At 40.4% G+C, this 27,521-nt stretch overlaps 1 long non-coding RNA gene and 1 pseudogene across 1 annotated transcript; both read left to right on the forward strand.

Moving 5' to 3' along the window:
• The first annotated feature begins 16,718 nt into the window (after positions 1-16,718).
• On the forward strand, positions 16,719-17,967 carry LOC127150546 (uncharacterized). Its single transcript, XR_007822926.1, has 3 exons — positions 16,719-16,953; positions 17,560-17,650; positions 17,862-17,967. It is a non-coding gene; the product is annotated as an uncharacterized LOC127150546 (long non-coding RNA).
• A 1,599-nt stretch (positions 17,968-19,566) lies between these two features.
• LOC127150658 (uncharacterized) lies at positions 19,567-26,784 on the forward strand (annotated as a pseudogene).
• Positions 26,785-27,521: the final 737 nt, after the last annotated feature.

Consider the following 27,521-nt stretch of genomic DNA (forward strand, 5'->3'; position numbering starts at 1 on the left):
TGCACCTTCAACTCCTTAAGCTCGCTCGAAGCCATTCTGTATGGTGCCTGTGAAATAGGTGTTGTTCCTGGTAACACTTCAATAGTAAATTCCACTTCTCTATCAGGCGGCAAACCCGATAAATCAGCTGGAAAAACATCTAGATATTCATTCACCACAAGAACATCTTCTGGTTTCAACTTTTCTTCTTGCACCTCAACCACGTGCGCAAGAAACGCTGTGCAACCTTTCCTCAACAACTTCTCAACTTTTAGAGCTGAAATCAAACTCGTACGGATAATATTTCTCTCACCCCTAAAAACAACTTCAGTCGAACCTGGTTTCCTAAAAGTCACCTCTTTCCTATGGCAATTCATCGAAGCATTGTGAGTGAATAAGAAGTCATTCCCAGAATTACATCCAATGCCTGCAACTCTAGAGGAAGAAGATCCACCAACATGCATAGACCTTCCACTACAACCTCACAATCACGCAACACTTCACTGACTAATAAAATGTCACCAACTTGTGTGCATATGACTAACTCCTCAGATAAAGGCTCTAGCATCATACTCAGCTTGGTTAATAACATACTAGAAACAAAGGAATGCATAGCGCCAGAATCTAATAAAACACGTGCAGGTACATCACAAAATCAAAATCGTACCAGTGATCACATCTGGTGCGTCCTTTGCTTCCTGTTGAGTCATGGCGTAGACTTTTCCCTGCTGCCTAGGTCTCCCCACAACTCTCTTTTGTCTTGCACCACTAGTTCCCTCCCCTGCGGTTGTTGAGATTCTCGGCTGCTCAACTGTGTGGGACTCAACTCCCTCGTCCCTCCGAACTTCTACTCTTAGCTGTGGATAATCCCTCTTGAAATGTCTTGTTTGTCCACACTGGTAACACACACCGGCGCCAATAAGACACTGACCCCGATGACTCTTGCGACAACTTACACATGGGGTTCTCCTGGATTCACTAGCAACAGACTCCTGACCTGTCTGCAATCTTGCTACTGAGTTCGCAGACTGACTGGAAGCTCTCTGACTCTGCCTCTGATAAGCACTACCTGAACTCATCTGCGTCAATGGTTTGCCACCCGATCGACGCTTGAAGTCTTGACAACCTGAAACATTCACTCCAGGTGTGAACCTCCGTTGCTCTCGACCTCAAATACCACTAGTTGTTAAAACTCCTCGATTAAGTTCCATTGTCGACTTTTCCTCTACAATACTCTGCTCCACACGTAAAACAGTCTCTATTAGCTGGGAAAAATTCGTCCACTTGGAAATAGCGGTCACTGGGGTACGTATCTCAAAGCGTAGCCCTCTCTCAAACCTGCGACACCTGTCACTATCAGATGCCTCAATCATTTCAGCATACCGTGAAAGCTCGGTATACTTCCTCTCGTACTCGGCCACTGAAAGTGACCCTTGTTTTAGCTTCAGAAACTCATCTCTCTTTGCCTCACAATATGTGGTGGGATAATACTTTTCCTCAAATATGCGTCTGAATGTCTGCCAATCTAATGTACGTGCATCATTGCGCCTGGCTATAATGGATTTCCACCATCCCTCGGCCTCTTTTTGTAACAGAAATGTGGCTAATCTGACTTTTCGTTTTTGAGGACAACTCATTACGTCGAAGCATTTCTCCAGCATATTTAACCAGACCTCGGCGTCAGCTGGATCCATGGAAGCCTCAAACACTGTAGCTCATAATTTCTTCAACCGTTCAATCCTATACATCTTTTCGGGATCACTAGTCCCTGCTTTCTCAGGCCTACCAATCTCCTATGCAGATCTAGCAAATCGCTCACTCCCTGCCTCATTCTGACCTCTCGGGGTACTAGATCCCCTTTCAGATTGACCTTGGGTAGGATCCTGCATCCCATCCTGAATCTGCCTGCGTCGTCTGCTGGTATGTGGTGGCATGACTCCTATAATATACCAACACATTAGACATGCTATAGATACTTAACTCAGATATTTGATACTAAACTTGTAACCACATTCTAGTCCTGACTGGACTCCCTCTCAATAATACTCGGACCTTACTTCGCTAGTTCTACCTGAACTGACCCAACGTCTAATAATTTACTTTCTGAATTGTTTTTCTTAACACTAACTACCATGTCTCTTTTCCCATGGAGGTAACTGCTCTGATACCAAGTTGACACACCCCCTCCCGAACCACCTGTTGTCTTAGCCCGAAAGACGGTGTGAAGCCAACAGACATCGTCTTCTCTAGCGATCCCTGCTGATCCTACTAAACGTTAAGCCTGATAAACATACCAATCTTAGATATAGAATATTCAACATGGAACACCACACAGAGGAAATCACGAAAACCTTCCTAACATACATAAGATGCAGCCCTAACATCACTTGGTTTGTAAAATAACCTGATATAAACATCACGACCAAAACCTATACAACTAGAGTTTTATGACCACGACCTCCAGGACGATATTATTTAAACCTTACAAAACATTTCAACATGAACATACTCAAAATACAACTCCAACCACGTACTGGAGTTTGATTCGAAACTTTAAGCATACGTTGGCAGTGTATCAGGCACCGGGAGCTCAATCTCTACTTGAAAAGTGGGAAACATTTTGAAAAGAATGAGCTACGAGGCCCAGTGAGTGACTAAATTTAAAACTTTAAATATGGACGTCGAAACATGTGATAAACCTTTAGACGTATAAATATGTTCAAACAAAGCATTTAACATAAACGTGTAATAAATAAGGGTTTCTAAAATATTTTCCAAGTTCATCATAAAAAAAATCTAACAAAGCATAACAAGTACATCAAACGTTTTAACTAACATGATCGATCTACGTGGTGTAGGGCACGCCCAATAAAACCAACGTTTACTAGTTCTACGATGTAGTGGGGCCCACCCGACACTCCCATCGTCTTTGTCGTAGTGGGGCCCGCCCAGCACTCACGACAGCATCGTTGTCACGGAGTACACTCAACGTCGACAACAGAAATATAACCTGTGTGCACACGGTACCATATAGCCTCAGGCTCAATATCTCAGTCATGTAATCAATGGAAAGCTCCGTGAAGTCACATGAAAACATTTAAACATGCCTGTTTATCGTTATCTTTTGTAAAACTCAAGTTTATTCAATTTGCTCGTGAAAAACTTTAAATCATTATACAATATTTGCTAACACATGCTTTACTTTAAAAGATATCGTTTCAACTACTTTTCATTAATCCATTAGCCACGTGCTCGAATATAACCCTCATTAGAAAATCTAAGTTCAAAACTCATGTTTGAAACCGTTCACAAAAACATGTATCATTCATAGAAAAACATGTAAAACATGTAATTATGAACAACTGTTTAATAACATTTTAGAAATTGTTTTGTCACTCACAGTCTTATCTAGTTTCCCAGTTTGTAAACTCGGCCTATTTCCTCTTGGCCTGTCAACAACCAAAACCGAGCATTAGAATCATAGATAGGTTTTGTCCTTCCATGCTGTAACGCTCCGAAATTTTTTTAAAGGTAAAATTTTTCTCGTTTTATTTAAAGTGCAAATTGATATAATAATGATATAATATTGATTATATTATTATTATTAATATTTATTTTATTTGTTATAATATTAATATTATAGTTATTATTATTAATTAATATTATAGAAATATTGTTATTTCTAAAACAATAAAATAAATTATTATTTATTTAATATTAATATTATTAATATATTATTATTATTACTTAATTATTATTATTATTATTTATATTTAATATATATATTATTATTTAATTTAAATTATTAATATTATAAATTTATTAAGAATTATATATATATATATATATATAATTATAATAATTTTTTTTTTAAAAGAAAAGCAAACCCTAAGCCGCGCGCACGCCCCCTCCCCCTCCGTTTTCGCTTTCTCCCTTGCGCCGCCGCCCGACGCCCGAGCCCCCCCTTTCGCCTTCTTCTTCGTTCGTCTGCCCGCGCGCCGCCATCCATTTCTTCTTCTTCCTCCGTTCTTCGCCAGACAGTCCGTCTGCCTTCACGAAGCCGACGCCGCCACCATCTCCTTTCCTCTCCCTCCGTTTTCGTTTTCTCTCCACCGCGCGCCGCCATCCATTTCTTCCTCCTTCTCTCGTCGTTCTACCACCGCCGGCATCATCTCCGCCATCAGCTCGTGTTTCCGACGCCGACACGCCGTCGTTCGCCGGAAGAAAGGATCATCGAAGCCGTGTTGCCCGTTTCGCGCTGCAAAGACCCGACCCGAAACCGCTTCAAGCCGAGCCGCCAGCCGAACCAAGCCGAGCCGCGAGCCGAGTGAGCCGAGCCGCCAGCCGAACCAAGCCGAGCCGCCAGCCGAACCAAGCCGAGCCGCGAGCCGAGTGAGCCGAGCCGCAAGCCGAACCAAGCCGAGCCGCGAGCCGAGTGAGCCGAGCCGCCAGCCGAACCAAGCCGAGCCGTGAGCCGAGTGAGCCGAGCCGCGAGCCGAACCAAGCCGAGCCGCGAGCCGAGTGAGCCGAGCCGCGAGCCGAACCAAGCCGAGCCGAGCCGAGCCGAGCCGAGCCGAGCTGAGCCGAGCCGAGCCGAGCCACCTAAGCCTTCCTTCCTCCACTTCGGTTCACGGTGAGTCTTCGGTAAGGATTGTTTTGATGAATTCCCTAATGTTACCTCGTCCGATTCGAGTTTGAATGTTGGATTAAGATATGGCCCTACTTTTCTCCCTTGAAGGTAGTGCAGAGTTGACGCTTAAGTTCTCGGGTTCCGCGGCAGGCCTGATTGGAGATAGCTTCCTTTCCTTGGGTGGATCTGTCGAGCGTGGATTTCGATCGAGGGGCATAACCGAGTTTCAAGTAAGGGTTTTCCTACTACTGGACCCTGAGTCCAGGTTAAAACCGTAGTAATCCACAGGGGATTACACGTTAGTGACTGTACTGAATATCTGTATGCGTGTTGACTGTTAAGTACTGATATTATATTTTGTCTGATGAAAATATACTGTGACTGCTATTTGTGGATTGAGATTTTATGTTGATGGACCTTAAAGTTACGATTCAGTATGTATTAAACACTGGTCTGGATGTGGTTCATGGAGTTTGGACGGGGAAGGACAGTGAGTCCGGTTTTGGTTGGTTAGTCGATTGGACCTAGGGTTTCCCTATTGGTGTGCGAATCGGTAATGCATATAACAACTGAGGGTGTAGATGTTTAAACCTATACTATCTGACTGACAAAGCCTATGGCGGGACTGTGATATGAATGCCGTTGGGATGTAGCTGATGTAGACAGTTTAATTTGGACTGAGGGGTAACGGTTAGCTTCATCTATGGGGTAGTGTGCCTTGCTGATATGTGCATCCTTCGGGAGCACTAGACTGATATGTGCATCCTTCGGGAGCACTAGACTGATATGTGCATCCTTCGGGAGCACTAGACTGATATGTGGATCCTTCGGGAGCACTAGACTGATATGTGCATCCTTCGGGAGCACTAGACTGATATGTGCATCCTTCGGGAGCACTAGACTGATATGTGTATCCTTCGAGAGCACTAGACTGATATGTGCATCCTTCGGGAGCACTAGACTGATACGTGCGTTCTACGGAACCACTAGACTGTTGTGTAGGGTACCCCCGAATAGGAAGTTAACTGTTGTTCCCTAACGGGCCCAGTAGTGGGTCCCTTACTGGGTATGTTTATACTCACCCTTTCTCTTCTTTAACTTTTCAGGTAGGGGTACAGCGAGGGGCAGACCGACGAGAGGCAGGAAGGATGCGTGAAGGCCATATGGACGCGTCTGGTTTTCTTTTCGCTTCCGCTATGTATTTTGTCAGCATATTTTGACTGTGATTTTGGACTGGTGACTTGACATTTTATTTTGTGACTTTTTTTTTGAATTATTTAAAATAGGGCCCGAAACTGTCTTTTGTAAGGTTTATAATGTTTTAATGAATCGTATCTGGTCCGTTTTAAATTTTATGTTGAATGGTCGAGTTTTGGTATTTGGTAGTGACCTCAGCTTAGTCCGGAAAAGTTGGGTCGTTACAGTTGGTATCAGAGCCTAAGTTTTAGGTTCTGTAGACTGACTTGTAATGTGAGTCTGTGTTTTGTGTCCTTATGGCTGAAACGATCCTTGCCGCTCGTCAGGTACGCTCTCATGAAAGTATATGTATAACTCTACATGCATTACCTTACCTAAGTTAAACTGCAAATCCAATTACCATTGTGACTAAAGGAAATCGTTGGTGGTTGTTAGGGAAATGCCACCAAGGAGAGGTGCACGTAGGGGTGGTCGAGGAGGCCGAGGAAGGGGAGCAGGACGCGTTCAGCCTGAGGTGCAGCCTGTAGCCCAAGCCCCTGACCCGGCTGCGCCAGTTACTCATGCGGACCTAGCCGCCATGGAACAGAGGTTTAGAGATATGATTATGCAGATGCGGGAGCAGCAGAAGCCTGCCTCGCCAACTCCGGCGCTAGCTCCAGCGCCAGCTCCAGCACCAGTTCCTGCTCCAGCTCCGGCTCCGGTACCAGTTGCGCCCCAGTTTGTGCCGGATCAGTTGTCAGAAGAGGCTAAGCATCTGAGGGATTTCAGGAAGTATAATCCCACGACGTTCGATGGGTCTTTGGAGGACCCCACCAGGGCTCAGATGTGGTTATCGTCCTTAGAAACCATATTCCGTTACATGAAATGCCCTGAGGATCAGAAGGTTCAGTGTGCTGTTTTTATGTTGACTGACAGAGGTACAGCATGGTGGGAGACCACAGAGAGGATGCTAGGTGGTGATGTGAGTCAGATCACGTGGCAGCAGTTCAAGGAGAGTTTCTATGCGAAATTCTTCTCTGCCAGTTTGAGAGATGCCAAGCGGCAGGAGTTTCTGAACCTAGAGCAGGGTGACATGACAGTGGAGCAGTATGATGCGGAATTTGACATGTTATCCCGCTTCGCTCCCGAGATGATAGCGACCGAGGCGGCCAGAGCTGATAAGTTTGTTAGAGGCCTCAGACTGGACATTCAGGGTTTGGTCCGAGCTTTTAGACCCGCTACTCATGCCGATGCACTGCGCCTGGCAGTGGATCTCAGTTTACAGGAGAGGGCCAACTCGTCTAAGACCGCTGGTAGAGGTTCGACGTCGGGACAGAAGAGGAAGGCTGAGCAGCAGCCTGTTCCAGTGCCACAGCGGAATTTCAGACCAGGTGGTGAGTTTCGCAGCTTCCAGCAGAAACCTTTTGAGGCAGGGGAGGCTGCCAGAGGGAAGCCGTTGTGTACCACTTGTGGGAAGCACCATTTGGGCCGTTGCTTATTCGGGACCAGGACCTGCTTTAAGTGCAGGCAAGAGGGTCATACAGCTGATAGATGCCCGTTGAGAGTCACGGGGATCGCGCAGAATCAGGGAGCAGGTGCTCCACATCAGGGTAGAGTCTTTGCTACCAACAGGACTGAGGCTGAGAAGGCAGGCACAGTAGTGACAGGTACGCTCCCAGTGTTGGGGCATTACGCCTTAGTTTTGTTTGATTCGGGTTCGTCACATTCTTTTATCTCTTCCGCATTTGTGTCGCATGCCCGCTTAGAGGTAGAGCCCTTACACCATGTTCTGTCAGTATCTACTCCTTCTGGGGAATGTATGTTGTCGAAGGAAAAGGTGAAGGCATGTCAGATTGAGATAGCAGGCCATGTGATTGAAGTAACGCTGATAGTTCTGGATATGCTGGACTTTGATGTAATCCTGGGTATGGATTGGTTGGCCGCTAACCACGCCAGCATAGATTGTTCACGTAAGGAGGTAACGTTTAACCCTCCCTCGATGGCCAGTTTTAAATATAAGGGAGGAGGGTCAAAGTCGTTGCCCCAGGTAATCTCAGCCATCAGGGCCAGTAAACTGCTCAGTCAGGGTACTTGGGGTATCTTAGCGAGTGTGGTGGATACTAGAGAGGCGGATGTATCCCTGTCGTCAGAACCAGTAGTGAGGGACTATCCGGACGTTTTTCCTGAGGAACTTCCAGGGTTACCTCCGCACAGAGAGGTTGAGTTTGCCATAGAGTTGGAGCCGGGCACGGTTCCTATATCCAGGGCCCCTTACAGAATGGCCCCCGCAGAACTGAAAGAACTGAAGATACAGTTACAGGAATTGCTTGATAAGGGATTCATTCGACCGAGCGTGTCACCTTGGGGTGCGCCAGTCTTATTCGTTAAGAAGAAGGACGGATCGATGCGTCTGTGCATTGACTATAGGGAGTTGAACAAAGTAACCGTAAAGAACAGATATCCCTTGCCCAGGATTGACGATCTATTTGACCAGTTACAGGGAGCCACAGTGTTCTCTAAGATTGATCTTCGGTCGGGATACCATCAGCTGAGAATTAAGGATGAGGATGTACCGAAGACAGCATTTCGTTCCAGATATGGACACTACGAGTTTATTGTGATGTCTTTTGGTTTGACGAATGCTCCGGCAGTGTTTATGGACTTGATGAACAAAGTGTTTAGGGAGTTTCTAGACACTTTTGTGATTGTGTTTATCGACGATATCTTGATATACTCCAAGACGGAGGCCGAACACGAGGAGCATTTACGTATGGTTTTGCAAACACTTCGGGATAATAAATTATACGCAAAGTTCTCGAAGTGCGAGTTTTGGCTGAAGCAGGTGTCCTTTCTGGGCCACGTGGTTTCTAAGGCTGGAGTCTCTGTAGATCCAGTTAAGATAGAGGCAGTCACTGGTTGGACCCGACCTTCCACAGTCAGTGAGGTTCGTAGCTTTCTGGGTTTAGCAGGCTATTATCGACGGTTTGTGGAGAACTTTTCTCGTATAGCTACTCCTCTTACTCAGTTGACCAGAAAGGGAGTTCCTTTTGTTTGGAGCAAGGCATGTGAGGACAGTTTCCAGACCCTTAAACAGAAGCTAGTTACCGCACCAGTTCTCACGGTACCCGATGGTTCTGGCAGTTTCGTGATTTATAGTGATGCTTCCAAGAAGGGTCTGGGTTGTGTTTTGATGCAGCAGGGTAAGGTGGTCGCTTATGCGTCTCGTCAGTTGAAGAGTCATGAGCAGAACTACCCTACACATGATCTAGAGTTGGCAGCAGTGGTTTTTGCTTTGAAGATATGGAGGCATTATTTATATGGTGAAAAGATACAGATATTCACAGATCATAAGAGCTTGAAATACTTCTTTACTCAGAAAGAATTGAATATGAGACAGCGAAGGTGGCTTGAGTTAGTGAAGGATTACGATTGTGAGATACTGTATCATCCAGGCAAGGCAAATGTGGTAGCCGATGCTCTTAGTAGGAAAGTGTCACATTCAGCAGCACTTATTACCCGGCAGGCCCCATTGCATCGGGATCTCGAGCGGGCTGAGATTGCAGTGTCAGTGGGGACAGTTACTATGCAGTTAGCCCAGTTGACGGTACAGCCGACTTTGAGGCAGAAGATCATTGATGCTCAGAGTAACGATCCTTATATGGTTGAGAAACGTGGCCTAGCAGAGGCAGGGCAAACGGCTGAGTTCTCGTTATCCTCTGATGGTGGACTGTTGTTTGAGAGACGCCTTTGTGTTCCGTCAGATTGTGCGGTTAAGACAGAATTATTATCTGAGGCGCACAGTTCCCCATTTTCCATGCACCCAGGTAGTACGAAGATGTATCAGGACCTGAAGCGAGTTTATTGGTGGCGTAACATGAAGAGAGAAGTAGCAGAATTTGTTAGTAAATGCTTGGTGTGTCAGCAGGTTAAAGCACCAAGGCAGAAACCAGCGGGTTTATTACAACCTTTGAGCATACCGGAATGGAAGTGGGAGAACGTGTCCATGGATTTCATTACAGGGCTACCGAGAACTCTGAGGGGTTTTACAGTGATTTGGGTTGTGGTGGACAGACTTACTAAGTCAGCGCACTTCGTTCCGGGTAAATCCACCTATACTGCTAGTAAGTGGGCACAGTTGTACATGTCTGAGATAGTGAGATTACACGGAGTGCCAGTGTCGATTGTTTCTGATAGAGATGCCCGTTTCACTTCCAAATTTTGGAAGGGTTTGCAGACTGCAATGGGCACAAGGTTGGACTTTAGTACGGCTTTCCATCCACAGACTGACGGTCAGACTGAGCGTCTGAACCAGGTTTTAGAGGATATGTTGCGAGCGTGCGCATTGGAATTTCCAGGTAGCTGGGACTCCCACTTACATTTGATGGAATTTGCTTATAATAACAGTTATCAGGCTACTATTGGCATGGCACCGTTTGAGGCCCTGTATGGCAAATGTTGTAGATCCCCGGTTTGCTGGGATGAGGTAGGTGAACAGAGATTGATGGGTCCTGAGTTAGTTCAGTCTACTAACGAAGCGATACAGAAGATTAGATCACGCATGCATACCGCTCAGAGTAGGCAGAAGAGTTATGCAGATGTGAGGCGGAAGGACCTTGAGTTTGAGTTAGGGGATAAGGTGTTCTTAAAGGTAGCACCTATGAAAGGTGTCTTGCGTTTTGAAAGAAAGGGGAAGTTGAGTCCCCGTTTTGTTGGGCCGTTTGAGATTCTGGAGCGGATTGGCCCTGTAGCTTATCGCTTGGCGTTGCCTCCATTACTCTCGACAGTCCATGATGTGTTTCACGTTTCTATGGTGAGGAAGTACGTGCCAGATCCATCCCATGTAGTGGATTACGAGCCACTAGAGATTGATGAAAACTTGAGCTATGTTGAACAACCTGTTGAGGTGCTTGCTAGAGAGGTGAAGACGTTGAGAAATAAACAAATTCCCCTAGTTAAAGTCTTATGGCGGAATCACCGGGTAGAAGAGGCTACATGGGAGCGTGAAGACGACATGAGATCCCGTTATCCCGAACTGTTCGAGGAATAAAACTTTCGAGGACGAAAGTTCCCTAAGGAGGGAAGAATGTAACGCTCCGAAATTTTTTTAAAGGTAAAATTTTTCTCGTTTTATTTAAAGTGCAAATTGATATAATAATGATATAATATTGATTATATTATTATTATTAATATTTATTTTATTTGTTATAATATTAATATTATAGTTATTATTATTAATTAATATTATAGAAATATTGTTATTTCTAAAACAATAAAATAAATTATTATTTATTTAATATTAATATTATTAATATATTATTATTATTACTTAATTATTATTATTATTATTTATATTTAATATATATATTATTATTTAATTTAAATTATTAATATTATAAATTTATTAAGAATTATATATATATATATAATTATAATAAATTTTTTTTTTTAAAAGAAAAGCAAACCCTAAGCCGCGCGCACGCCCCCTCCCCCTCCGTTTTCGCTTTCTCCCTTGCGCCGCCGCCCGACGCCCGAGCCCCCCCTTTCGCCTTCTTCTTCGTTCGTCTGCCCGCGCGCCGCCATCCATTTCTTCTTCTTCCTCCGTTCTTCGCCAGACAGTCCGTCTGCCTTCACGAAGCCGACGCCGCCACCATCTCCTTTCCTCTCCCTCCGTTTTCGTTTTCTCTCCACCGCGCGCCGCCATCCATTTCTTCCTCTTTCTCTCGTCGTTCTACCACCGCCGGCATCATCTCCGCCATCAGCTCGTGTTTCCGACGCCGACACGCCGTCGTTCGCCGGAAGAAAGGATCATCGAAGCCGTGTTGCCCGTTTCGCGCTGCAAAGACCCGACCCGAAACCGCTTCAAGCCGAGCCGCCAGCCGAACCAAGCCGAGCCGCCAGCCGAGTGAGCCGAGCCGCCAGCCGAACCAAGCCGAGCCGCGAGCCGAGTGAGCCGAGCCGCCAGCCGAACCAAGCCGAGCCGCGAGCCGAGTGAGCCGAGCCGCAAGCCGAACCAAGCCGAGCCGCGAGCCGAGTGAGCCGAGCCGCCAGCCGAACCAAGCCGAGCCGTGAGCCGAGTGAGCCGAGCCGCGAGCCGAGTGAGCCGAGCCGCGAGCCGAACCAAGCCGAGCCGAGCCGAGCCGAGCCGAGCCGAGCTGAGCCGAGCCGAGCCGAGCCACCTAAGCCTTCCTTCCTCCAGTTCGGTTCACGGTGAGTCTTCGGTAAGGATTGTTTTGATGAATTCCCTAATGTTACCTCGTCCGATTCGAGTTTGAATGTTGGATTAAGATATGGCCCTACTTTTCTCCCTTGAAGGTAGTGCAGAGTTGACGCTTAAGTTCTCGGGTTCCGCGGCAGGCCTGATTGGAGATAGCTTCCTTTCCTTGGGTGGATCTGTCGAGCGTGGATTTCGATCGAGGGGCATAACCGAGTTTCAAGTAAGGGTTTTCCTACTACTGGACCCTGAGTCCAGGTTAAAACCGTAGTAATCCACAGGGGATTACACGTTAGTGACTGTACTGAATATCTGTATGCGTGTTGACTGTTAAGTACTGATATTATATTTTGTCTGATGAAAATATACTGTGACTGCTATTTGTGGATTGAGATTTTATGTTGATGGACCTTAAAGTTACGATTCAGTATGTATTAAACACTGGTCTGGATGTGGTTCATGGAGTTTGGACGGGGAAGGACAGTGAGTCCGGTTTTGGTTGGTTAGTCGATTGGACCTAGGGTTTCCCTATTGGTGTGCGAATCGGTAATGCATATAACAACTGAGGGTGTAGATGTTTAAACCTATACTATCTGACTGACAAAGCCTATGGCGGGACTGTGATATGAATGCCGTTGGGATGTAGCTGATGTAGACAGTTTAATTTGGACTGAGGGGTAACGGTTAGCTTCATCTATGGGGTAGTGTGCCTTGCTGATATGTGCATCCTTCGGGAGCACTAGACTGATATGTGCATCCTTCGGGAGCACTAGACTGATATGTGCATCCTTCGGGAGCACTAGACTGATATGTGGATCCTTCGGGAGCACTAGACTGATATGTGCATCCTTCGGGAGCACTAGACTGATATGTGCATCCTTCGGGAGCACTAGACTGATATGTGTATCCTTCGAGAGCACTAGACTGATATGTGCATCCTTCGGGAGCACTAGACTGATACGTGCGTTCTACGGAACCACTAGACTGTTGTGTAGGGTACCCCCGAATAGGAAGTTAACTGTTGTTCCCTAACGGGCCCAGTAGTGGGTCCCTTACTGGGTATGTTTATACTCACCCTTTCTCTTCTTTAACTTTTCAGGTAGGGGTACAGCGAGGGGCAGACCGACGAGAGGCAGGAAGGATGCGTGAAGGCCATATGGACGCGTCTGGTTTTCTTTTCGCTTCCGCTATGTATTTTGTCAGCATATTTTGACTGTGATTTTGGACTGGTGACTTGACATTTTATTTTGTGACTTTTTTTTTGAATTATTTAAAATAGGGCCCTAAACTGTCTTTTGTAAGGTTTATAATGTTTTAATGAATCGTATCTGGTCCGTTTTAAATTTTATGTTGAATGGTCGAGTTTTGGTATTTGGTAGTGACCTCAGCTTAGTCCGGAAAAGTTGGGTCGTTACACATGCTCATGAATTTCTAAACAATTAGATTAAGAATCGCATTACAACCCACATTTCCAGATTTTCCAAATTCGATATTCTAACTTCCAACACCCATAACTTCCTCAAACCTTAACCAAAATTAATGAAATACATATAAAAATCTTCATTTTCGAACACTCTACAACTTACCTAAAGAAATGAAAACGAGATTCTCAACCAATTCGTCCAGACTTGCCCCGAACACAGACAATACAGAATTCGAGTTTCTCTATCACTCCTTATCTATCTCCTGCAATTAACCCCACTTAAAGTCATTTTTGGCTCACAAAATCTTCATGAAAGTTGTAGGATATTGAATACCCTTTCTAACTATAACAAATAGAGCTTCTGATTCGACTTGTGCACTTCCAGAATACTCAAAGTATCAGAGAACACCAGAAATCCTCCTGGTTTGCTCGAAAATCCTGTGCTCTGTTTTCCATTTCAAAAATCATTAACTTCTCATACTATTCAGCTCAAGATTCCTTCATGAAATTTGTTGGAAAATGAACTAAATTTCAAGAAAATCAAACCTCACCTCTTAGTTCCTTCTAGATAGCTCAAACCGAACAAAACAACCAGAGGTTGACAGTTGCACCCAGATTCTGCAATGGTTGGCTTTGCATGAACTTTTTCCTATCTTCTTCAACCTCAAACCACGAAATTCTTATTCTTCTTCTTCCTTCACTCTCTCCTCAAAGTGCTCTGAAAGTTTGGAAAGAAAATGATGGAGGAAAGAAATGAAATGGGGCTTAAAAAAATGAACTTGCGATGGTGGGCTTTGCTTTCCAATTCCACTTCCTTTCTTCTCTTTTCTTTCTTTTCTTTTTCTTTTTTCTTTTTTTTTTTTCTTTTAACTTTGTGATCCCAACAATAGATGACAAGAGAAAATGATCCTAGGGAAATCTCGGGTTTACAATTTTAATGATGTCACGTGTCTTTATTATGGCAATTGGATGAAATTAATTATTTTGGTTCAATTAAATATTATTTATTTCGGCTAAAATTCAATTGAGCCAAAAAATAAGCTTAATTTAGCCCAAAATATCATATAACCTAAATCAATGTGATTGAGCCCATGGGTATGGTCCATGGACCAGACCAGACTTAAAGTCATTAAAGCCCACCAGGGAACTCTATAAATAGAGGGGTTCTCTTTATTGTTGATGAAGAAAATTTTAACTTCAGAAGGTCTAGAGAAAATTCTCCCAAGATATAGAAGGCTCTTTAACTCTTGAAGTCGAATACCCTCGAAGATTGGAGCTCCTTTGAAGATACAAGCTTTATTTCAAGACTCCAACTTCAAGAACACTCTCAAAGATTGAAGCTCATTTGAAGATACAAGCTTTCTTCCAAGACTCCAACTTCAAGAAGACCCTCGAAGATTGAAGCTCCTTTGAAGATACAAGCTTTCTTCCAAGACACCAACTTCAAGAACACCCACTAGAAGAAATCTAGCCTTTAATGTCGGTTGGAAAAAATGAAAAATGAGCTTTAATGTCGCTTTTTAAAAAGCGGATGTTTAATGTCGGTTTTAAATCGGCATTAAAGAGGGAGCTTTATCCTCCTTTCGAAAAGCAGCATTAAAAATCCTTTTTAATTTTATTTTTATTTTTTTTATTTGTAATAAAAACTAACTATTTCTCTCTCTTACTTTACTCTTTCTAAATGACCCACACAATTTCTTCCTTCCTATTTCTTCTTCTCTTCTCATTCTCATCTCATAGTGTTCCCTTTCTTCTCCGAACAGTCGCCGCCGCCACCACCACAGTCGTCCCTCGTGCCCATTCCGTGCCCGCCTCCACTGTTGTCACTCTTCCCTTTCTTCGATCGTCTTTGTGCTTGCCACCACCGTCTGTAGTCCTTTTCTTCGACCACGTTCGTGTCCAGCCCTCACCACCACCGTTGTACGTCTGCATCTGTCTCACAGGCTCAAATCTAGTCTGCTTGTGGCTAGATATGTTGCAAGAGCGCCGATTAGCTGTCATCCGAAAGGTTCAATAGGTATCTGTAATAGATCTTTAAAGTATTTTCGAATTTATTTCTAATATCAGTTACATTCTTTTGGATGATGAATTGTTGTTTTTTTTGGATAAAATGTTCATTAATATATATATATATATATTTTTTTTTTTTTTCTTTTCAGTCTGTGATGCTTCCTGATGGAACTCCAGCGTCAGTGGCAGCCGCAGCAAGGCTTAATCAACGACAGGGGTAGCATAGTGTATTTTGATCATATAGTAGTAAGTTCTTCTTTTGCTTTATTTCATGGAGTCGAGAAGTTGTCAAGTGGTTGTTTAAGAGTACTGGGTTGTTATCCTTTTGTTTAGGAGGTGTGTTTCTAGTGTGTATAACTCTTGATTCTCTTTAATCATTTCAAATTAGCCAGAAACAATTTTCCATGAAGAAGATGATTTACATTAATTGAAAAAGGACTAAAAATAAAATTTTGACACACATGTGTGTGTGTGGATTGGACTGTAGCCTCACTGTTGGGCTAATTTCATGTAGATCCATATTTTAAGATTTTGATGATAGCCATTCGATTTCGTATTTGGAGACAATTTTTTGACTATGCCTTTCAACTTCACTATATTTTTATATATATACACACACACACATCAAGAGAAAAGGTAGTGGGAGTGAGATTTAAGAGTGGGGAGCTAATTTCACAAAGTACAAAATGTATAATAATTATTAAAGTACGAGTGGAAGCTTTTTGTAGATTCCCATTTTAGAACACACAAAATTGTAGAGTTAAATAATGAGTGTGTTTGCGAAATGTGGTTTGTTGTTTCTTGTTCCCAGTAGAGAGAGAACAAACAAATTACAGCCAATATCTTAGATCTTGATTTCATATAATAATTCTCACTATCTTTTTATGTGCTTTTATATATTTTATTAAAAAATGTTCTTTCTGGTACCTTGGAAACTTCTCAGTTTTGTTGTATATATGTATATATTATTCTCTTTTGGGCTTTAGCTTAGCTAATATGAATCTTAATCATTTGGGTTTTGGCAAATGGATTATCAGATTTGGTCATGTTCTTCTCTAAATTAATTAAATGATTATTATTATATAATGTATGTATATTTGCCCCATAAACTTATAGATTTCAACACAATATAGATGTTTAAGTCATGTCTTTAATTTTAGGTTATTAACTCTAGCTCACATAATAATAATACTAAGAAGAAGGTGGTTTAATAATGATACAATATTGTAAAACAAAAAGTTATTTTTGTTTGCATATAAATCTGGTATGGATGATGATGACTTATTTCTTATACTTTCATTAGGCTTTTCGACTTGGTATGGTGCTTCTTGTTTTGAATGCTTCTTAGATATTGTCATTTATCTTGTTTGTTAATTTTCAGATTCTTTTCTTGGGTTTGTAGGCTACTTTGGCTGATTCCTTTCTAGCATATCTTGATGAACTCTCTAATGTAAACAAGTTTCAGGTTTCTAAAGGCTTTTTACTTCTCCGTGTAAATGAAGTAATAACTATGTTGGTTGTTATGTAAGTGAAGACTTTAATTTGTTTGGTTTACTTGGTGACTTTAATTTGTTTTGTTAATTTGATGGAGTTAATTGTTGTAATGTTTATAAGACTTGACCTTAAACTTAGTTTTGTAGCTATTTTTGTTAGTTCTTACTATAGCAAAAAACTCTCTTATCTTAAAGTTTTGATGAGAAATTTTCATGAGCTAGTTTTATTTTGACGATTGTTTATTTTAAAGTACTTTTCATAACTTAGTATAACCTTTTTGTTGTAGTTAAGGTGTTTGAAAAAATATCTAAGAGATCTTCACTAGATTTTCATATTTACGAATGTGGCAGCTATTGAGTCTCCATGGTTGTCATTAAAGTTTAACTTTATTTTGAGATGTATTTACGAAACTGTGAGCTATAAAATATGTTTTCTTTTCATGTTTCATGAGTAGAAATCTTCATGGAGAGTTTGAAGACTTGTCACAGACTTAAGCTAATACAATTTCGTACTCATCTTTTTCATTAGAGAAAAGTCATTCTACTGAAAAAAAAGAAGAGATATTCTCCCTCTCTTCCTTTTGTTGTGGTGGAACTCATAGAAATGACTTTTCCTTTTTCGATTTTGGTTTTATAGTAAGTGAGTGGTCCAGGGGCTTTATAAAATAGCTGGAAGCAAACTCAATGGCTTGATTGTTGGGGCTTGGGGATGTCTTTGAGAGAAAAAGGTATCTACAACGTGAATCTAATGACACTCATTGTTTTTGTTACTTGGCTTTGAGCTCACTATGGTTTAATTGCTTAAAGAGATCATGGAAGTATCAAAGAGATACATAGGAGGTTCGTTCTATTTCAGTATACTTTCTATTCATCTATTTAGGCTGTGAAGAATTGCACAAAGTGTTTTTCTCTTTCAAAATTCATTTCTTTTTGGTGCAGAACAAATGAGATGCAGAAGATGGGTTACAAGCGTTCAGCAAAGAAGTGCAAAGAAAAATGGGAAAATATGAACAAATATTTCAAAAGGACCATTGTAACTGGGAAGGCTAGTTTGCAAATGGTAAGACATGTCCATATTTTCAAGAATTAGATATTCTTTATAGAAATGGAGTGGTAAATACTGGAGCTGTCTTTGATAGTACAAATACTGGAAATAATTCCAAGGCTGAAGTATAGATCCTTTTCATGAAGATGCTTGTTAGCAGCAGCAGACAGTATTTATTTCTACCAAATAGAACTATACAAGTAGGCTGCCCTTTGCTAGCAGTAGACAAGACAAGGAACAGAAACTCTGTATGATATTTATTTATGGTAATTTTTCTCTTGATACAAATCAAGGAACCATTTTGTTTGTTTAACCCGTTCTACACTCTTTCTTTTTTAATTTGGTTTTGTTGGCTATTTTTCTCCATTTGTTGGCACACTTGTTATTGAGTTAATTTTTTTAGAATCATCTGTTGTGCAGGTTATAATCTTGGATATGGGCCTTCTTGTAGCTGGCACAAAATATCGTGGGGAGTTTGAAGAAAGATTAAAGAAACTGATGGAGGAAATAAAACAAAGTGATGAAATTCTGAAATTCTTGTAAGTAAATGGATAGTAGTTGAAGACATCATCTTTCTTCCTATGGATTTGTGTAGATTTAATGCTTAATTTTTCTGGTTATTGAATTAGTTAGTTTGTAAGAGGAATAAGTCGATATTCTGAATTCTCCAACAGTTTCTTTAATTGAGGTTAGTTCTTGACGTCAAATGATTTCGTGATATGTTTTCTATTGAAAGCTTTGATCTGAAAAGTAAGTTACAATATATATGTTTGTGTGATATGTTAGAATAAGTCACAACAGTTTTCTTGTGGTGACCCTTAAAGATTGAAGCTCTTTTGAAAGCTTTCTTCCAAGAGTCCAACTCAAGAACACCCTCGAAGATTGAAGCTCATTTGAAGATACAAACTTTCTTCCAAGACTCCAACTTTAAGAACACCCTCCAAGATTGAAGCTCCTTTGAAGATATAAGATTTCTTCCAAAACTTCAACTTTAAGAACACCCTTAAAGATTGAAGCTTCTTTGAAGATACAAGCTTTCTTCCAAGACTCCGACTTCAAGAACACCCTAAAAAATTGAAGCTCCTTTGAAGATACAAGCTTTCTTCCAAGACTCCAACTTCAAGAACACACTCCAAGATTGAAGCTCCTTTGAAGATACAAGCTTTCTTCCAAGACTCCAACTTTAAGAAGACCCTTAAAGATTGGAGCTCCTTTTAAGATACAACTTTCTTCCAAGACTCCAACTTCAAGAACATAACATGCTTCACTTCCTTAAATCAAGCATAAGCATCCAATCGAGAGAGAATCAGAGGATCAAATAAACATAAATACAACATCAGCAAAAGTTCAACTTCACGAATCAAATTTCTCCAAAAATCAAGTGTGAACAAATTGGCACGTCCAGTGGGACCTCTCTACCTCTCATCTCTCTCGTCATTCAAATCTACAAGAAAATCAACGACATCAAAGAATCCTGCATCAAAATCTTCTATTGCAAGCAACGCTTACACAAGACCCATCACCCGTAGTCGTTCTAAAGGAATCACTCAAGAGCAAGATCAAGGTTCTAACGTCGCTCGGAGCATTCTATAGCAATTGATGGAGTCTCCTAAAGCTGGGATTATCCTCAAAGAAAATCCTTTGTATGATAATTCTAATTCTGCCTCTAGCAAGTCAAAGAAAGAAGCACACCCTGACGTGATGTCTGTTATGATGGCTGATGTAACGGTCGAGGCTGCCATGGCAGAGATGGAGAGGAAAGTTAACTTCCTGATGAAGGGTTTGGAGGAACAAGATCATGAAATCAGAGCTTTGAGAGAGCATATGCGGACTCATGAAAATACTGAGTCAAGTCAAACTCCTGTTGTCAAAGCTACTGATAAAGGGAAGAATGTGGTGCAAGAAAACCAACCACAACAATAATCAGTTTCTGTTGCTTCTCTCTCAGTTTAGCAGCTACAGGATATGATCGCGAATTCCACTAGAGCTTAGTATGGAGGACCGCTGCAAACTTCTTTCATGTACTCTAAGCCGTACACCAAGAAAATCGACAACTTGAGAATGCCACTTGGGTACCAACCTCCAAAATTCCAGCAATTCGATTGAAAGGGCAACCCAAAGCAGCATATCACCTACTTTGTTGAAACATGTGAAAATGCAGGATCAAGAGGAGACCAACTAGTCAAGCAGTTCATTCAAAGTTTAAAAGGAAATGCTTTCGAATGGTATACTGATCTAGAGCCAGAAGTAATTGATAGTTGGGAGCAGCTGAAAATAGAGTTTCTCAACTGCCTTTATAGCACTAGGCGTGTCGTCAGCATGATGGAGTTAACAAATACCAAACAGCAGAAGGGAGAGCCAGTCATCGACTATATAAACCAATGGAGGGCTCTAAGCCTGGATTGCAAAGATAAGCTCACAAAACTGTCTGCAGTAGAGATGTGCACCCAAGGTATGCACTGGGAACTTCTCTATATTTTACAGGGAATAAAAGCTCGCACGTTTGAAGAATTGGCAACTCGTGCCCATGATATGGAGTTAAGTATAGCGAACGGAGAAGCAAAAGATTTCTTGGTTCAAAGAACGAGGAGTGACAAGAATGAAATGAATGACACTAAAAAGATTGCAAATAGTGTCCTAAACGAGTCTATGGTTGTTCAAGAGACTCCATTGAAATCTTTCTCTAAAAGAAAAGAAACAAAACATGAAAGAAATCATGATGGTGATGAAAAGCGACGCCCAACTCTTAGAGAAAGACAAAAAAAGGTTTATCCCTTTTCTGACTCTAATGTTGCATACATGTTGGAGCAATTAATAGAGAAACAACTTATTCAGTTGCCAGAATATAAACGACCGGAGCAAGCAGGAAAAGTAGATGATCCTAACTACTACAAGTATCATCAGGTCATTAGTCAGCCTGCTGAAAAGTACTTCGTGTTGAAGGAGCTAATTCTAAAGTTAGCTCGTGAAAATAAGATTGAGTTGGATATTGATGAAGTAGCTCAAACAAATCATGTTGCAGTCAATATGACATCAAGTGTTCCGCCATCAATATTGCTTTATGATCAAAGGAAAAGCTTAATTCAGTTTGGGACTTTCAAACCTATAGTTTTCCAATTCCAACAAAGGATTGTGACTATAGATTCCCAAAACAAATAAAAGCATGTTGAGTATTCCCAAAACAAAGAAAAACATGTTGTGGATGCTGGCGAAGAATGGATTATCGTAACTCGTCAAAAAAGGAAACAACCAAATTCCATTCAAAAGGAGTCGCCAGTCCATCAAAAGTATACAAAAGGAAGCATCTTCCATAAAAAGAAGGGAAGAAGGAACAAGAAGATGTGGAAGCCTAAGCCCATCAAAGGAAAAGACGATGACTTTCTCCAACCTCGACGGTCGATAACTTTGACAAAATTCCTCCCAAGAAGTTTCCTTGAGGATCATCTAGAAGAAATACTAGAAGTCACTGCATGTTTGTCCCGAGTAAGAAAATTAAAAATGTGCTAACATTCAGTCATTCGATCATTCATCATGCAAGGGATTCACACATTATTTTGCAAGAATTAAACTCAAACAATCATGCAAAAATTTTTATGATGTTTTTAAACAAATATGCAAAGGATGTTACTCATGCCTTAACAATTCAACAAAGTAATTTTTTATTATCAATTAAATATTCGAGAGAAGCAAGTAGTCAATTTGAGGTTGATTTTTAATAAAGTTCATTTATTGAAATCATGTTCAGATAAAACATCTAAGTTTTGCTATTTCAACTCACTAGACATGCTTCGAAAGAATTAAAAAATGCCCTAGGCTTGTTTTCCCTCTACTCTGAAGTGGGAAGGATCCCTCATTAAACTCAACCCTCGGTCAAAACATTGAAACTAGCTAGAAAATTCTAAAATAGAATTGTACAGGTTTTACTAAGGCCAAGGATATGCTTTTTCGGTAGGAATTCGTACCTCACTAACATCGGGTAATCCTTACTGATCACAGAAAAAATCCTAACGTTCGACTTAATCGTACACTTTTTTTTTTAATTTTAGAAAAGGAATAAATTCTTATTTTGCATACTTATATCCATAACAACCCATCATTTTGATAACGACTTATCTCAAGAAAAATCTCATCATTTAAAAAAAGACTTCGTTTCCGGGGAGCACGATGTAGTTTTCAAGACTTTTTGATTTCAAACTTTCTTTTAGAGCTTCTTGATTCTTATATTCATTTTGTAAAAAAAAGAAAAAGATATATATAGGCATAAAGAGATCTTGTAGAATTTTTTGGTGTTCTCTCTTCTCTTTTCTTGCATGACCCGTTCTTCAAATTTAGAATTTTTTTACTTTGAAGATTTAAATAGGGAGGTTCGTAGAATTAAAAGAGAAATGAGAGAAGAGAATAACATCCCCAATCTTTATAACCAACAACCTTTAAGAGGTTTAGAACCTAGCCTAGATTCTCCTTTAGATCCAAACCTTGGTAGAGGGAATATGGGTGAAGTTAGAGAAAAGAACCTTAGAGAGCTTGCCGAGCCCGATGAAGACCAAAGACCCCTTTGTATAATCATTCCCCCAACCACTTAACCTTTTGAATTAAAATCATGACTTATCCATCTTTTGCCCATCTTTAAAGGAAGTTTCGGAGAGGACCCACACAAACATCATAAGGATTTTCATATGGTTTGCGATTCCATGAGGCATCACGGGATCTCGAAAGAACAACTAAATTTACGAGCCTTTCCTTTTTCTCTTATGGATGTAGCAAAGAGATGGCTCTACAACTTAGAACCGGGTTCCATAACCACTTGGGGTAGTCTAGAAAAAAAATTCTTAGAGAAATTTTCCCCGCCTCTAGAGCAAACAATATTAGGAAAGAAATTTATGGGATAAGACAAGCCTTTGGAGAATCCCTCCGGAATACTGGGAAAGATTCAAAGAACATTGTGCTAGCTTTCCTCACCATCATATTTCTGACCCTTCTTTAATTCAATATTTTTACTCTGGTCTTTTGTCTTCTGACAGGAATACGGTAGATGCGGCGGCGGAAGGAGCTCTAGCCGACAAGACCCCACCGAAGCACGGGAGCTCATTTCAAGAATGACAGAAAATTCTCAAAGCTTTGGGAATAGAGCATCGGAGCTTGACAATTCTCTAACAAAAGTGGTAAGTGAATTAAAATCACAAATGTTAAATATGACTACTATTCTTACTTCTTTTGTACAAGGTACTCCTCTTAAAGTAACCAAGTGTGGAGTTTGTGGCTTGGTTGGTCATCCAAATGACAAATGTCCCAAGGTGATCAGTGATGTAAACATTGTTCGAAAATATGACCCCCAGGTAATACATACAATTCAGAGTGGAGAGACAACCCAAACTTAAGATGGGGGAATGACAACCAAAAGCATACACAAGCACCACCCACCTCTTCAAACCAAGGTACAAATCTTGAAGATATTATAAAAGCTTTGGCAACTAACACTCTTTCTTTTCAACAAGAGATGAAACAACAAATGACTCAACTTACTACCGCCATAAGCAAGATGGATGGGAAAGGCAAATTTACGGATCAACCGGACCATGCTAATGTAAGTACCATTTCACTAAGGAGTGGTAAGATTCTTGACACCCTCACCACCAAAGAGAAAAAGGTAACTTCAAAACCCTTACCTCTTAATAGTAAGAATGAGTCCAAGGAAGAAAAGATTGAAACAAACCCCTCACCATCTAATTCTAAAAATGATAAACCTCCTCTTAATGATTTTACTCCTTACACACCTAAATCTCCTTTTCTTCTAGGTTGGCTCCAAAAAAGAAGGAAACACCCAAGGAGGAAGAACTCTTGGAAATGTTTAGAATGGTGCAAATCAACTTGCCCCTTCCCGATGCAATCCAACAAGTCCCGAGGTATGCAAAGTTTCTAAAGGAGTTGTGTACCAACAAGAGGAAAACAAAAGAAAGTGCAATGGTAAGTCAAAATGTTTCGACTCTTCCAAAGAGTAATGTTACGAAAAAATGCAATGATCCTGGTATGTTTTCTATACCTTGTGTAATAGAAAATAGGCTAATTTCTCATGCAATGCTCGACTTACGAGCATCCATAAATGTCATACAACGTCTTTAAAGATCTATAACTCAATAATTTGCAAAAAAAACTAGTGTATGCATACAACTAGCGGATAGATCTTTTATTTCACCATTAGGAATAGTTGAAGATGTCCTTGTAAAAATTGACAAACTAATTTTTTCAGTGGATTTTTACATATTAGAAATGAATGAAGCATGCCTAAAACCATCTCACTCTATTTTATTAGGAAGACCTTTTCTTAAAACTGTAAAAGCCATTATAAATGTTGATAAAGGTTCCTTGAGTGTAGAGTTTGATGGAGACATTGTCACATTCAATATTTTTTAATCCATGAGATATCTGGATGAATGCTTGTCTTTATGTTCATTAGAATTGCATGATGAAGTTGATGAATTGTTTATACATGACAAATTTTTTGAACAAGAAATGGTTGAAAATAGAGAATTGTTAGAACCCAATGTTGATTATGCTTTAGAAAAAAATAATTGTGATAATCTTTCCTTTTCTCCACAGAAACTAGGGATTGAGCTCGGAACTCTCCCACCACACTTGAAATATATATTCTTAGGAAACAATACGTTTCCCGTAATCAACTCAAGGAAACTAAACAAAAAACAAGAAGAAAGACTTACCGAAGTCTTGAATAAGAAAAAGCAAGCTATTTGTTGGACTCTTAACGACATCAAAGGCATATCTCCCACTTTTTGCATGCACCGTATTATCTTGGAGGAGGGAGCAAAAGACAAAATCCAACCACAAAAAAGGCTTAACCCAACATTGAAGGAAGTTGTCATGAAAGACGTACTAAAGCTAAAAGATGCCGAAATTATCTACCCCGTCCCAGATAGTACATGGGTAAGTGCAATTCATGTGGTCCCAAAGAAGACCAGGATGACCGTTGTAAGGAACGATAAAGGTGAGATGGTTCCGATGTGAATGTAAAATGGTTGGAGAATGTGCATAGATTATAGGAAACTCAATGAGATAACAAAAAAGGATCATTTCCCTTTACCTTTTCTCGATGAAATGATAGAACACTTAACGGGTAGATCATATTTTTGTTTCGGTTTTTACCAAATTCCTATAGAATGTAAAGACCAAAAGAAAATAACTTTTACTTGTGATTATGGAACTTATGCATTTAGGCGTATGCCATTTGGTCTTTGTAATGCACCGGGCACGTTCCAACGTTGCATGATGAGCATATTTTCCGACTTTATTAAAAATTGCATTGAAGTTTTCATGGATGATTTCACAATTTATTGTGATAGTTTTGATGCATGTTTAGCCAGTCTAGAATTAATTCTAAATAGATGCATAGAAACTAACCTTGTCTTGAATTATGAAAAGTGTCATTTCATGGTGTTTCATGGTATAGTTTTAGGACACTTCGTGTCTTCAAAAGGAATAGAGGTAGATAAAACAAAAATTGACGTTATACAAAAATTGCCATATTGAACATGTTTAAAAGATGTTAGATCCTTCCTTGGCAGTGCCGACTTTTATAGATGGTTAATAAAAGATTTTTCTAAAATTGCTTTGCCTCTAACTAATATCTTGCAAAAAGATGTACCATTTCTAATCGATGACAATTGTAAAAAGGCATTTGATGATCTCAAACAAAGGTTAGTCTCTACCCCTATCCTTCAATCTCCTAATTGGAATTTACCTTTCGAAATAATGTGTGATGCAAGCAACTTAGCATTAGGAGCTGGTTTAGGACAAAGGATAGATAAAAAATTGCATGCTATATACCATGCATCTAGGACCCTTAACCAAGCACAATTTAACTACACCACAACTGAAAAAGAATTTCTTGCTATCGTTTTTGCTTTAGATAAGTTTAGAAGCTACATTATTGGCTCTCCAGTAATTGTTTACACTGATCATGCAGCGGTTAGGTACCTTGTATCAAAAAAAGAATCAAAACCAAGGCTTGTTCGATGGGTTTTACTTTTGCAAGAATTCAACCTAACCATCAAGGATAGAAAAGGAGCCAACAATTCTGTAGCCGACCATCTTAGTGAAATTGTACAAAAGAAAGAAAGTATGCCAATTCGAGAAGACATCCCTGATGAACATCTCTTTCAAACAAATCTTCAAGCACCATGGTACGCCAATATTGTAAACTACTTAGTCAAAGGTAACTTTCGTTCAGACTTTTCTTTTTCATAAAAAGTCAAATTACGTAGTGATGCTAAAAACTATTTTTGGGAACCACCATGTCTTTGGAAATATTGTTCTGACCAAATCATTAGGAAATGTATTCCCGAGCATGAATATGAATCAATTTTATCATTTTGTCATGATCATGCATACAGAGGTCACTTTAGTCCTAAAAGAATGGTTAGAAAAATTTTAGATAGTGGATTTTTTGGAAAACATTATTTGCAGATTCTTTTTCATTTTGTAAATCATATGCAAACTGTCAAAGACCCGAATCTCTATCTAGGAGAAATGAAATGCCCCTTCACCCCGTTATTACTTGTGAAGTTTTTTATATTTGGGGCATGGATTTTATGGGTCTCTTTCCTTCTTCTTTTAGGTATCTTTACATTTTATTAGTCGTTGCTTATGTATCGAAGTGGGTTGAAGCAATCCCCACTAGGACTAATGATTCTTCCGTTGTCTCAAGATTTCTAGTTTCTAACATATTTTCTAGATTTGGCATCCCAAGGGCAATCATTAGCGATTAAGGAACACACTTTTGCAATCAGACCATTGAAGCCTTAATGAGAAAATATCGTGTTCAACACCGTATTTCCACACCATACCATCCTCAAACAAACGGACAAGCTGAAACTTCTAATCGAGAGATAAAAAATATCCTAGAGAAAACTATCAACACAAAAAGGAAGGATTGGAGCCTCCACCTCAATGATGCACTGTGGGCATATCGAACGGCCTATAAAACTCCAATGGGCACATCTACATTCAAGCTTGTGTACGGTAAGCCTTGTCATCTTCATGTAGAAATAGAACAAAAAGCATATTGAGCAATTAGACAACGCAATTTATCTCTCTTAGAAGCTGGTGAGAAAAGATTCCTAGATTTGCTAGAATTAGAAGAATTAAGATTAGAAGCATATGAAAATTCTAGGATTTACAAAGAAAAGACTAAACTTTTGCATGATAAAAAAATCCTAAGAAAAGAATTTGAAATAGGGCAAAATGTTTTTTATATAATTCTTCTATTAAACTCATGCTCGGAAAATTAAAATCTAAATGTCTTGGTCCATTTGTTGTGGTTGATTTCTCTACTTTTGGTGTAGCTTCCATAAAAAGTCTTGGCACAGGAAAAATTTTCAAAGTGAATGGGCATAGACTAAAAATTTTACATGAAGGGCAATCCATACAACAATGTTTTATAGAAACACTTTCTCTCCCCCTCTACACATAAAGCCAAAGCACGGTCAAGCAACCGACCTTAAAAAATTTGCGCTTCCTGGAAGCAGCTAGGCGTCAAGATT

Source organism: Cucumis melo, chromosome 8 (genome assembly GCF_025177605.1).
Source record: "Cucumis melo cultivar AY chromosome 8, USDA_Cmelo_AY_1.0, whole genome shotgun sequence".
NCBI lineage: Eukaryota > Viridiplantae > Streptophyta > Magnoliopsida > Cucurbitales > Cucurbitaceae > Cucumis > Cucumis melo.